This window comes from Acipenser ruthenus, chromosome 1 (genome assembly GCF_902713425.1).
Source record: "Acipenser ruthenus chromosome 1, fAciRut3.2 maternal haplotype, whole genome shotgun sequence".
Taxonomy (NCBI): Eukaryota; Metazoa; Chordata; class Actinopteri; order Acipenseriformes; family Acipenseridae; genus Acipenser; species Acipenser ruthenus.
Genome location: NC_081189.1, coordinates 88475243 through 88488871, shown reverse-complemented (window position 1 = coordinate 88488871; position 13629 = coordinate 88475243). Strand labels below are relative to the sequence as shown.

The 13629-nt window shown below is 37.6% G+C and overlaps 1 protein-coding gene across 1 annotated transcript in view; it reads left to right on the top strand.

The window, feature by feature from the left end:
• The window catches only part of cntln (centlein, centrosomal protein), a 158815-nt gene that overhangs the window by 144220 nt on the left and 966 nt on the right, over positions 1-13629 (top strand). The gene's annotated exons all lie outside the window — the stretch shown is intronic.

Here is a 13629-nt window from a genome sequence, read left to right as displayed (position 1 = left end):
CTCGTGTTCCGTTCCGATCCGCTCCATTCCCGACCCAGTACCATACCGGTACCGAACTGGGGACTGAGGTTATCGCACCGGTATGGTGCCGTAAAAGTTTAAAGTCACCAAACCGACCCCGCACTATCCCAGTTATTTGATTACTCATTTTTGCTTTTAGCACCATGCAAGACATTTTTATGTTATTTATGTAATTGTTTAATTACTGTTTTTTGTTGAGAAAGTATTTTCTCTTGTGTCTACTCATAGACCTGTCCAACGTACTCAGCACACGTGCAGCTGGAGCAGCTGCTGGGCTCAAAGGGGGTGCAAGGTGTGTGGAATCCCCCTTGGCAGGGTCTCCATATCAATGTTTTGGAACTTCCAGCAGTTTACCTGGCCTTGCAGAATTGTTTGCAGGAGGCTTGAGGGAGACATGTGCTTGTCCGTACAAACAGCACAACAGTGGTGGCTTACATCTACCACCAGGATGGCCTCAGGTCGCTCAGTCTCCCAGGCTCTGGGCACACGAGAACCTCCTCTCATTGCGGGCAGTACATCTGCCCGGGGTGGCAAACTGGACAGCAGACATCCTCTCGAGGAGAGTCCCCAGCATCTCAGAGTGGAGGCTTCACCCCAAAGTGGTGAGCCTCATTTGGGAGAGGTTCGGGATAGCAGAGATAGATCTCTTTGCTTTCCAAGAATCAATCCACTGTCCCCTCTGGTTCTCCATAATGGGAGGCAGGGACCCACTGGCAGTAGATGCCTGGGCACACCAGTGGCCAAGGCAACTGTTATATGCCTTCCCACCGCTCACCCTGCTCCAGCTGTGTCTGGAGAAAATCAGGTAGGTGCTCCTAGTAGTTCCTTATTGGCTGGCCACTGATGCAGCTCCTGAGCGGCCAGCCGTTGAGACTGCCAATGGCATCCCGACCCAGCTCCAGAAAAGCTCACTGGCCATTCCACCAGGGGCATGGCAACTTTGTGTGCTTTATTCCTGGGTGCAGCTGTCAAAGACATATGCAATGCAGCGATGTGGGCTACTCCCCATACCTTTACTAGGTTTTACAGATGTCGTGGATCCTCAAAACCCTGGTTTTGGAACTGGTGTTAAGGGCGGATTCTCAGTCGACACTTACAATGCAGGCATAAAGGTGAGTTTCTTCCTCCATTTTTTAGCCCTAGCTACTCGTTACTGGGGTTCCGTATGGTAACGCAAATGGCAGCCTCTCGATTTAGCCTTGTAGCGTTCCAGTCGTTCTGTAATCTTGCCATTGCGACGGCTTGGTACCCATACGGTAATGGTTACATTTTGTACTTGAAAGGGAACGTTAGGTTACTGTCATAACCCTGGTTCCCTGAAACAGAAATGTAACCACTAACTTTCAAGGTCGCTATGTCCATGATTGCAGCATCTTTGAAGGAAAAATGACGTTGAGGTCTGTGAGCGCAGTACGTTTATGTCCTCTGGAGTGGGTCATGACACATGCATCACAGGCTCATCGAGCAGCTTTGATATATCTTATTCAGGTTTCCGATGTGGTAATGGTTACATTTCTGTATCAGTCAACCAGGGTTATGATAATAACCAAACGTTATTTTTTATTTATTATGGTTTGATGTTTGTTTTTTTCTGTTTTATTTTTTAATCTGTAAAAACAAAAATATTCCACTGTGTAGTTAATACTCTATTCTCTCCACATAAAAGGCTTTTTCATTTTTTGTAAAATAGAACTTCTGGTGCAAATTAACAGTAGACTGGTAGCCCAAGGCTGTTTTTTATTGACTGGCTATGTAAACACGATGCTGTGGTAGCCCAGGAATCACACACATCTCCCATGACTCTTGTGCTTTGGGTTATTGGTCTGTCTCTCTCTGTATTTGCACTAATCCTACATTTTTCACTTGTATTTTCTATGTATTTTCAGTTTTTTTCAGAAATGTTTAAGTTCTCACTGATGTCAAGAATGTCAGGGTGAAATGGCCTTAGCAATATAGAAAATTATTTCTAGTATGTGATATTATACCTTCCTTGAAGAGACTGCCTCGACAGATAAAACACACTATTATTTGGCAGCTACTCCACATTGGGCTAGTTATAACATTTTATTTTGTTTCTCAATGTAATAGTCTGTTAACCTGGAGGATTGGCATACTGAATAGAATTGTCTGAAGGACTGGAATGCTAAACTAGAGCATTAGAATCAAAATCTTCTGCTAGTTTGGGGTAATTAGGTTTCCTGTCTACTGAAATTTATAATACCCACCGATTTTCTATTGTTTCCATATCTATCCTAATTTTGCAAGGATAGCGTTAAAAAATTAACTTTTTTGGTTGTTTGTTGGTTGTATGAAGTCCCATCTTGTTAAGATCAAACACAAGTGACTCTGGTTAACAGTTCAAGTTAGCAACATTGTGTATAAGATTGTGCATATGACACTTAGATTAACATTTACATTTTATACAGTTCTGCTTCATTTCTTTTAATGTTTGAATAAAATGTAATTATGTAAAAAGCTGAATCATCGAACCGTAAATTGTGGCAATAATTTAGTTTTTCATGTCATCGACAGACTCAATTTGATCTTTAACTGTGATGCGCCACCCAGATATTTTTACAGTGCATTGCTGACTCTTATGCACAGCTACAGTGTGATGTCAAGCCTCCCATTGAAATTAATATAGAGACAATTTTGCCATGCTATATTACATTCATAACCTTAGTACACCAAGAAAAAAAATAACTTTAATGATCTAAACAGAGGCAGTATAGGCCCCAAACATCTATTGGTTTAAGAGTCCGAACTATTAATTAATATTTAACAGGTTATTTATTTATTTTTAATTTTCCAATGCCCTTTAATACAAATATGTAGAATAGCTCTCTGAAGAGGGTGACAGTAGCTTCTTTCTGGAGAACACTTCTTTCCAATTATTGTAAGTAAATGAAGGACCTCCTAGCAATAATGCAGACTAAGATATAGTGTTTCTGTGCCACCGAGTCAGGACTCCGAAGGTAATTGCCCAGCAGTATTGATTTAATTGCCTAGGTTTATTTGTGTAATCCTCATTATTGACTGGTGGTAAATTTAAGGAGCAGTCTTTATGAACACAGTGAAACCGCTGCTTCTGCTGTTATACATAATGAACTGCATCATATCCCTTTAGATCATTTTTCAAGCTAATTTTATTCCACCCTGACAGCACAATAACATTTAAAAAGTCAGACTCTTTATTTTGTATTAGTCATACAGCCTGCTTTACTGGTGCATTAGGGCTGAGCTTGGTTCCAGTTGCTCTGTAATGTTTGTGTACTGTTGCACTCGTGGGAGCATTTATTTGTGTGCATAACCTCCAACAGGTCCACCTAGCATAATTTAATGGAAAAGTAGGAGAATAAGGCTACCAAGTATTCATTTCTTAACACCAGGAGCTCAGCACTGTCAGATTTTTTTTTGTTTTGTTTTGTTTATTATTATTATTATTATTATTATTATTATTATTATTACATATGCAAAGGGGGGCTCCTGTTTACAAAGCTATTATCACTCTATCTAGATTGTTTTCTGTTCATCACACTAAAGGTGAATTTAAAATGCTGCTTGCATTCAGCCTAGGTGTATTTAGGTCAGATGGAACATGTTGAAAAGACCTGATAAGACAATAAAATACATACATTTAAATTACAATATTATCCCTGGGTTCAAACTCCCTTTCATGGGAATCTCTGAGGTAACTGGGGAAAAGATACATGTGATAAGTGTATGATTACTAATAATGTACAGTAGTTTGCTTACAATGTAAGACTAAAATGCATTGCTGCATAAATGAAAACAAATCAGTTGATTGCCTGTTTTTGTTAGTATGGTGATACCTTTATCCTTTGTACTTATGGTGGCACAAGTCTTTAGGGCTATAACTGAGAAATAAAGAAGCTGGTGATCACATATGCCTGTAGAACCCATTCATACAAATAAGAAATAGAAAATAAATACCAAAACCAGCAATGAATCGTGTGAGCTTGGGTGCAGTTCTGGGCAAGAAGTTTAGGGACTACTCTGTCTTATTGCGGATTGTTCACAACTATATTTGACACAAATCGGGCCTTATCTTTTCATAAAACAGTCAATACAAGGTTCATAATTTCAATAATGCACAATGGTATAGTCTTTAAGAGCGTCGGTCATTAACAGGTCAGTAAAGAACCATTCCGTTGATCATTTATTGTTTAATTTATTATCAAATCTGCAGCTTCAACTAATAACATCGTTAATAGGCTGTGTATACAACAACCTCTACGTGTTACAGAATAACTTCTTGATAAATTGTAAAAGGGCTAGTTCCAGAAGAATTCCCTTTAGATAATAAGGGCAGTGTACGATAGTCCCTTTGGGTTCTTATTAAAGAGCCCTGACTGCACTTCACATTATGTCTGGAGACAGAGCTGTGAAGCTGTGGCAATTGCAGGCACATTGCACCCTGAACCACATTGCTCGCTAATTTGTTTGTAATAAAACATACATGCTATACACAAGAGCCTCTCTCTTGTATTGCTGTCCATCACAGCCCTTTAATTCACAAAGAATTATTTGTATTTTAGGATGTTACCATGTGTACCAGGAATATGTTATACTTTTAAATACACCTTTATGGGTGAGTGTACAAATTATATTGATTTAAGTACATGAGGGACAAGCCCTTTTTCACAGTAAAACAATTCCCAGGGGAGAAAAAATGAAATTACTGGCAGCAGATAGGGATTTTATTTATTTATTTATTTTTTAAACCAAAATAACCTCTCTGAATTAATTTACACCTTTGTAAATGCAGGGCATTATTATTATTATTATTATTATTATTATTATTATTATTATTATTGGTGTTATTAAAACGCCTTCTTTTTTCTTTTAATATTGTGCAATACAATTAAAAAATTTAGTTAATTTCCTTTTTGTATTTTAATTCTGTTTTAAGCATTTTGTCAAGTTGATTTAAAAACACTTCAGTAGCTACAATGAAACGTACCTGTCCAATATTTAAAATGCAATTCATTCTCCATACTGCATTCATTTAAATACCTTTTGTGTGACCTAGCAACAGTGCTGGGAAATAACCCATTACATGTAGCACATTACTGTAATCTGATTTAAATTTTTCAAGCTGGTAACTAAATGTGAAAAAATAACAGTTACTTTTACTTTCATTAAAAAAAAAAAAAAAAAAAGACTACGGCTAATGCATGACATAGAAATCCAACAGCACTTTAACAGTGCAGCTCACCCCTTGCGTGTCACATGAATGCACTTTTTATATCATCTTGCTAGAAAATGGAAAATGGCGTCAGAGGAGGTAACAAGTTGGTTCGATAGCTGGATCTTCAAAGAAAATTGAGCTGCAGCCTGACCAAACCAAAAAAAAAATCTCTATAAAATGTAAAGTAACGATTTGTAACTATAACTAGTTATTTTATTTGAGGTAAGGTTGTCCTGGAAGAAAACCTGCTTCCTTCTGCTCTGACAATGTTCCCCAACTCTGAGGATTGGTTTTTCCAGCAGGACAATGCTCCATGCCACACAGCCAGGTCAATCAAGGTGTGGATGGAGGACCACCAGATCAAGACCCTGTCATGGTCAGCCCAATCTCCAGACCTGAACCCCATTGAAAACCTCTGGAATGTGATCAAGAGGAAGATGTATGGTCACAAGCCATCAAACAAAGCCGAGCTGCTTGAATTTCTGCACCAGGAGTGGCATAAAGTCACCCAACATCAATGTGAAAGACTGGTGGAGAGCATGCCAAGACGCATGAAAGCTGTGCTTGAAAATCAGGGTTATTCCACCAAATATTGATTTCTGAACTCTTCCTAAGTTAAAACATTAGTATTGTGTTGTTTAAAAATGAATATGAACTTATTTTCTTTGCATTATTCGAGGTCTGACAACACTGCATCTTTTTTGTTATTTTGACCAGTTGTCATTTTCTGCAAATAAATGCTCTAAATGACAATATTTTTATTTGGAATTTGGGAGAAATGTTGTCAGTAGTTTATAGAATAAAACAAAAATGTTCATTTTACCCAAACACATACCTATAAATAGTAAAACCAGAGAAACTGATCATTTTGCAGTGGTCTCTTAATTTTTTCCAGAGCTGTATATATATATATATATATATATATATATATATATATATATATATATATATATATACTGCTCTACTATTGGGGTCATAGTAATTGCACATGCAGCAATCTACCCATTAAAATAACAATAGGAATTGTATTTCAATCCCATTGCACTGAAGCAGGGCTCCAGTATACAAAACAAGCTTGGGGTTTCTCAGTATTTAAACATGAAGCAAAGCTGGTTCATTCATTCAAATTCATTCAAAACCAAAACAGCATTTGCTCCAGTGCAAAGTTTGCACCACTTGAAATAAAACTAAGTAGCAGCATACTAATACAAAATACAAGCAAACAAGTCATATATTCCCCAAAAGAAATACACAGATAATGCTTAACGACGGTATATTTTGACTCCCATTTCTTCCGTTATCTCCTTTCTTCCATCACATATATATTTGCGCAAGTGCTAGACAGAGCTTCTGTTTCCCTTCAGACCGCCTCTATGGTACGGCTGAGCCTTGACAACTACGATTGGAAGTATGTATTTAAAGTATTTTTTGTATAAACCTACCAATTTAAAAATGTCATTCTGTGTTTGCTTTATGATGATTTTAATTTTTATTTTGTTTTATATGTTGCTTTTTGTTTTATTTTGTGTTCTTTTGTATTTGTGAAAAACACGGGACTCTACTTATAGTCCTTAACATAATAGCATCAAATCCCGCTGTTTAAAAATATTTGAATATAAAATACTTCTCATAATAATTATAGTAGTTATGGCCTTTTGCTTGAAAAATCTATCGATTTGAATTTAAGAATCGTGCATCTTTTACCAGACACATTTTTATGAAATTCATGTTAGTGTAGCAAATCTGATAGATGCAAAAAACAAAACACATACTAACTTACGTAGTTTAAAAAAATAAACGTCATTTAATTAGTAGTTGCGGTAGCATGTTGACACAGCTTTAGCATATTATTATTATTATTATTTATTTCTTAGCAGACGCCCTTATCCAAGGCGACTTACAGTCGTAAACAAATACATTTCGAGAATTAAGGAATCCCTTTTGTGCTATGAGGGAATCTGCATGGAAACATTTAACAAATTACATTTGCCTGTCCTTGGAGATAGATAGATATATGTATATATATATATATATAAAAAAAAAACAGATGACCAGTGGAACACTCAGTTGTAAACCCAGATGGTTAAGATTAGGTAAGTAAAATTGGAATGTTTCTGTAATATCATTCTAATATCTTATATCTAAAGTCGTTGTAAACTTTTGGTACGTTCTTATGATGTGTGTAGTTTGTTGTAAACCCCTGTCAAAATATAAAAAGACAGGGTCAAGTATTTTTTTTTTAGGAATAATAGCGCACCAATTGTAATTGTAGTGTGCTACCTCAATTTTCATTGTAAATGTAGCCTCAGAGCATAAGACATCCCTTTATACTGCAGACCTGGTTAAAAGGCAGTGTGGTCATGACTCCCATTTGTGCAGTAATGCCATTGTAGCAGCACTTGAATTCTGTATAAAGCATAACACAAACAGCACAGTCACATGTGGCTCCTGACAACTATGTTATAAACTGGGATTATTATTATTATTATTATTATTATTATTATTATTATTATTATTATGTTAATACAAGTGTCAGTCTAAGAACAATTTTGTATACCAGTATCTATTTTATACAGAAAGTATAAGAGTCAGAAAGGATGTGCTCTGTACGTCGGTTTTAAAGGTTTGTCACAAAAATAACTTTATAGCTGCAATCTAATGCAAATTAACAGCTTTTTGACAAACCAGACTTGGATACCATAGCAAACACAAATGTTTTGAATGTTAAAATAAGCACTATTTATTCATTATACTTACTACTTAAAATCCCACACCTTTTCTACATGAGACAACAAACCAAACCCCAAGGAGGGAGATGTGCCCATATTAATGAGTGAGAAATGCCACTATATTTCCGCTTAGACTAACAAAGAAGGTCTCATAGGTGTGATTCACTGGAACAGTGTAGTGCTGTTATTGGGGAATGCCCTGAAGACAACGGTATCCTCTCCTATTGATCAGCTCATTGAAGATGAATGACAGTCATGCTGCTATTGCAAATTACATCATTAACACGGTCAATAAAATGCTAATCTTGCTTTTATGTCAGCTTCTTTTTTTATACTTTGTTGCATTTTTGATGATATAGAACATAATTATTTAGTGCACAGAGCTGTGATATAGATGGAAAAGTTATTATTTTAATATTTGAGATTCTCTCGTTCAGGTTATTGGGGTTATGCTGTAATGTTAAACCGCAGCAGCATAATTCACCCCTGACCTTTTTTTGCAGTGTGTCCTCCAATAAAGGTGTTGATTTGTGCACTGATTTGTAGCATAAGGACACAGTAATATCATTTCCCTGCTGTGGCCCATCATATTCTCGATCAGGGGGAAGTTGTTACAGTGCAAATATACAGCAACAGCCCCACCAACCTCAAGTAATGCATTGCAGACATACTCCTTTTGTATCTAAGTATCTGACCAAAGCATACACAGAGGCTAAACTGAGTTAGATTTACAAAACAAATGTATATGTTTATCTGATATTTGTACTTTACATAGTATGCCTTTGATTATCCATGCTAATTTCCAAAAAGGCCTTGCCCATGTTTTGGAGAGGAAAGCACAAAATTAACAACGGTACAACAGTCAATACCGCTGTTCTCATCTGGCAAGTGCAGCAGGTTCTTCTTACAATACAGAGAGATTCTCACTGCTGTATCCTATTGTTTTTACAGGGAGGAACGTCCACTTGACAACTACTCTTAGTTATTTTATTATTATTTATTTCTTAGCAGACGCCCTTATCCAGGGCGACTTACAATTGTTACAAGATATCACATTATACATTATTTCACATTATACAGACATCACATTATTTTACATACAATTACCTATTTTCACAGTTGGGTTTTTACTGGAGCAATCTAGGTAAAGTACCTTGCTCAAGGGTACAGCAGCAGTGTCCCCCACTGGGGATTGAACCCACAACCTTCCGGTCAAGAGTCCAGAGCCCTGACCACTACTCCACACTGCTGCCCGACTAGTTCCAATAGGATTGTAGAGATATCAAGTTACAGTAAATAAAGTGATTGTATCCGCGCAAAAAAAAAAAAAAAATCCGTAACTCAGGTCTGTATTATACTTAAATTGGCTATATCGGTCTCAGTGTAAAAGAAACACATGATATAGCATGTATTTTCATTGCAAAACATGATGTTTGGTATTGCATTAGGTTAATTCTCGGTTTCCATGGCTTACTTTGTTACAATTACAAAGCATGCTACTGGCTGAAAAAAGGGGGAAGCGGCTGGTGTGCACGTTTATTATGATGATGATGATGAAGATTTATTATTATTATTAATCAGGGGTTCACTCACATAACTGGTACACGTGCGCATCACTAAAATAAAATGCAGACTTCCATGTTGTTTTTAAGATGCAGAGGTCCACCGCCAGTCTATTTTTAACAGGAAAGCATTTTTCATAAAGGTAGCAAGGGTGCATATTGTCTGGCTATGACCCATACCTGCCTAACCTCCTGATTTTCCAAGACCATAAGTCTCAAGACCATAATTAAATACCAGTCCCCATATTGCTAATGTTATCATTGGCTGCTTCAAGGTTTTATAAAAAATAAATGGAGAGCGATAGGTGGAAACTCCAGTTCGTAACATCAATGATTCCCGTTCAGGTAGGGAATATTAACCATTACAAAATGGGTGTTTCTCTTTTAAGACACCCGAACTGAGAACTGTAAAACTTTATACCAAAGATTCTCACTAGAGCAGGGTGGTGCAGTTGAGGCTCCGCCCCGCAACCATAAAACAGCAGTGACCCCTACAATCGTCGCCATTTTCTTTTTTCAGCCGTGCTTTGTATTAACCCAGCTTTCCTGCCAAAGACCATCTCGGTTTTCCACATTAATCAGTCCGTGGAATTGGAGGTTTTTCATCCCACCTCCTTTCCAATCTGACAAGGAGCACCAGCTCCATATGCTTTGCCCAGTGCGGGCATTAGCATACTATGTGGAGAGGACTAAAAGCTGGAGGTAGTCGGAGCAGCTGTTTGTTTGCTACGGGGCTAAGCCCCAGGGACAGTGTCTGTCCAAATGGTTAACAGGCACAGTACATGCTGCGTATGAACTGGCCAATCTGCCCCCGTCTGAGAAGCTCACCGGCCATTCCACCCGAGGTCAGGCGACTTCATGGGCATTGTTCCACGGTGCATCTATCCAGGACATATACAGTGCAGCGGTGTGGGCTTCCTCCCATACGTTTGCCAGGTTCTATCGGCTGAATGTTGTGGACCAGCAGAATGAGGGCGGCTTCCCAGTCCACCCTCACGTCACAACATTAGAGCTGAGTCCATTTTAATGTTATGTTGGAACAATACTGTCACACAAGCGGCTACTAGCTTGTAAATTGGGTTGTATGCCATGTCCTTGCGATAGTTTGGGTATACTCACCCATTTTGCAATGGTTAATATTCCCTACTTGAAAGGGAACATTAGGTTATTATCATAACCCTGGTTCCCTGAAATATGAATATTAACCATTAACTTCTGGGTCGCGGCATTTGTGGTCGCAGTCTTGAAGAAAATGACAATGATTATAGGGGTCGCTGCTGTTTTGTGGTTGCAGGGTGGCGCCTCAGCAGCGCCACCCTGCTGTATCGAGAATCTTTGGTGTAGAGTTTTCAGCTCGGGTGTCTTTAAGGGAATTGCCCATTTTGTAATGGGTAATATTCCTATTTCAGGGAACGTTTTCTTTTATTGGACACTTGAAGCAACCGATGATAGCAGGGATCTTGATTTAGCTGTCCATTCAGAGAAGAGTGATGTAGTTACGGGGAGTGGCAGTGTGAAAGCTCACTGATGCTTTGCTTCCCAAACTGAGCGCGGATGAGAGGAGGTGTCGATGTTTGAGAGCCATTATATGTGAGTTTAAAAAAAAAAAAATGTACTTAAGCATTTTACTTTTAAATAATATTTTGTTCCCCTCAGTTATATCCTTCTATAAATTCTGTTGTGCCATCAAGCTAACGTGTTCAACAGCACTAATAAAATGAAGACATTTTTTGCTCTTGAATCCCCGGGGCTGGAATTTGGTGGTAGGCTATTGAAATTAACAGAAAATGGAAAATGCATGATGGTTTGTTTGTTGTAATAACCAGCAATCCGGTCTCATACTTAAACACCCATAAACTATTGTTGTCGCCTCTGACACTTGTCATTAACCAAAGTTTAAGGATTCCAGACAAGTACGTAGAGAAAAAAAAGGAAACTTCGTTTAAATGAACTAATGCACAATGCAAGCGACGCAAACTACGTATCTTCCTTCTGTAGATAGGCTTTTTTTTATTCCTTTGCCGTCCATTGTGAATTGCACTTTGACAAATAATAAATAAAAAAATGTCCTTAGACAAATAACATTAACAAAAATACTCCAAAGCGGTTAACATTCTTGTTTACTATGTTTTAATCAGCCTATCAGTGCGTCTGTACTGGCTTTTCTGTGACCTGTACTGTACAGTAGCTGGTGGAACAAAGCCAGTGCTGCATTGTTTTGGCTTTATTGGGTTGCTAAAATCCAGTTTTCAGCATTGGATGTAAAATACCACAAATGGATGACAAAGCAAAAAAAGCAAAGAAACTGTACATGCAGATGGAGGTGATTGTTTTGCACATCTTGTAATGTGTCTTTGGAGAAAATATGTTCGCTATTTAACTTCAGAATCACACATTAAATGAAAGGCTAGTACAGAGGCTGCTGAACAAAATGTAAAATAAACTGTTCAGCTTTCAGGAAACAAACTGGAATGTCAGCGCAGACAAAAAGTATTCCTGTTGGTTGTAGCCAAGTTAAATCAGTGCTACAGGTACAATCTAGCACAGCCACCTCGCTTCAAACAACCTGTTGCTTACTTTTTAAACGCAGTTAGAATTTTAGACCCGAATAGGCATGTTTTCTTTGTTTTGACTCGGTACTAATAAAATAAGTTATTGGATGGAACAGATAACATGACAACTAACGTGCTGCATATATTGCCTTTATTAAAGTATACCGGATGCCCTTGGGTAACCGAGTTTTGGGACTGTTTCTAATCGATTTCCACATCTGTATAACTTGGCAAAGCTTTGCCTTACACTTCCAACCAATTCAGTGGATGCAGACGTGCAGTCTCAGTGTATGGGCAAGTCCACACCATTCAGAGAATTGGGGGAGCAACTGCTGGGGGATTTTGCATGCTTGCCTTCAACAAATGACAGCACTCTGTTTTAGTAAGGAAGCAAGTACCACTATTTTTAGGCTTTTATAGTGCTCTGAAGTATTGTCTACTTAGGTTTATTTAATGTTTAATCAGGTCCGCGATATCCTAATTTTTTTATTCCATAACCTACCTGTGAAAAATACGTAAATTTACCACAATTTTAAGTAGACCCCATATTCTTAAATATAAAAAATCTAGCTACAAATTTGCACCCCTGATCTTTGACATGCCAATTGTTTGATCTGTCAGAGGAGGTGGAGCTAGACAGCGACTTGGATGATTACCCCTAATTTTGGTGTGTACCAAATAATTTCTGCTGGTACTCCTGTGAGAACATAATGATAAATTATGTGAACCCTTGATGACATTAAACAGAACAGAAAACACACTAACAAAATAACAGGCACAATAGCCAAAACAAAAGGTCTATACAAAACACTCACAGACGTAAATATGCAGACAGGACGGAACACGAAAACACACACCTCTCACCAACATCAACATTAACTCTAAATATTCTAACACCCATGATCACCCTATTTATACACCTCTGGCTGGCTCAATTCCTGGCTCCAGCCACATTCCAACATGTTTTTGCAGGGAGGATTTTAACTCCTTCCCCTTGGTTGTGAAAGCTGTGAAAACAGTGATATAAGTTTAATTGTGTGTTGAGGTACATTTTCCTAAGTAACATCTGCCATTGGTCACTGTATCGTGTTGCATGTGCAGAAATACAACCTGGAAAATAGCAGTTTCATGAGCAAAGGTAAACATAAGGATAATGTCTTGGAAGAACTACGCATGAACAGTATTGCTGAACTCAGGTATTTACTCAACATAAGTAACCAAGCTTTCAAAATAATAGACTCAATTGAAGGATTACAGAATTGTAATACTGTTGTGTAAATATGCACGTTTACAACATATAAAACCAATTCCACCCATCACATTTTCATAACTAATATGTTTACATTATGTTTGAAAAAAACTGCTTTAGGTCTTCTAAGGCTGGTTTTACAGACCCTGATTAGCACTAATCTTGTTTGTTGGTAGTAATCCAATATGTTGTTTTTAAATGCATTTGTATAAAGAAAATATATAAAGTATAGGTTGTCATTTGAGCATTTTGGGGTATTTTTTTTTTTAATTGTTGTTTTTTTTTTCTCTCCCATGTTTTACTT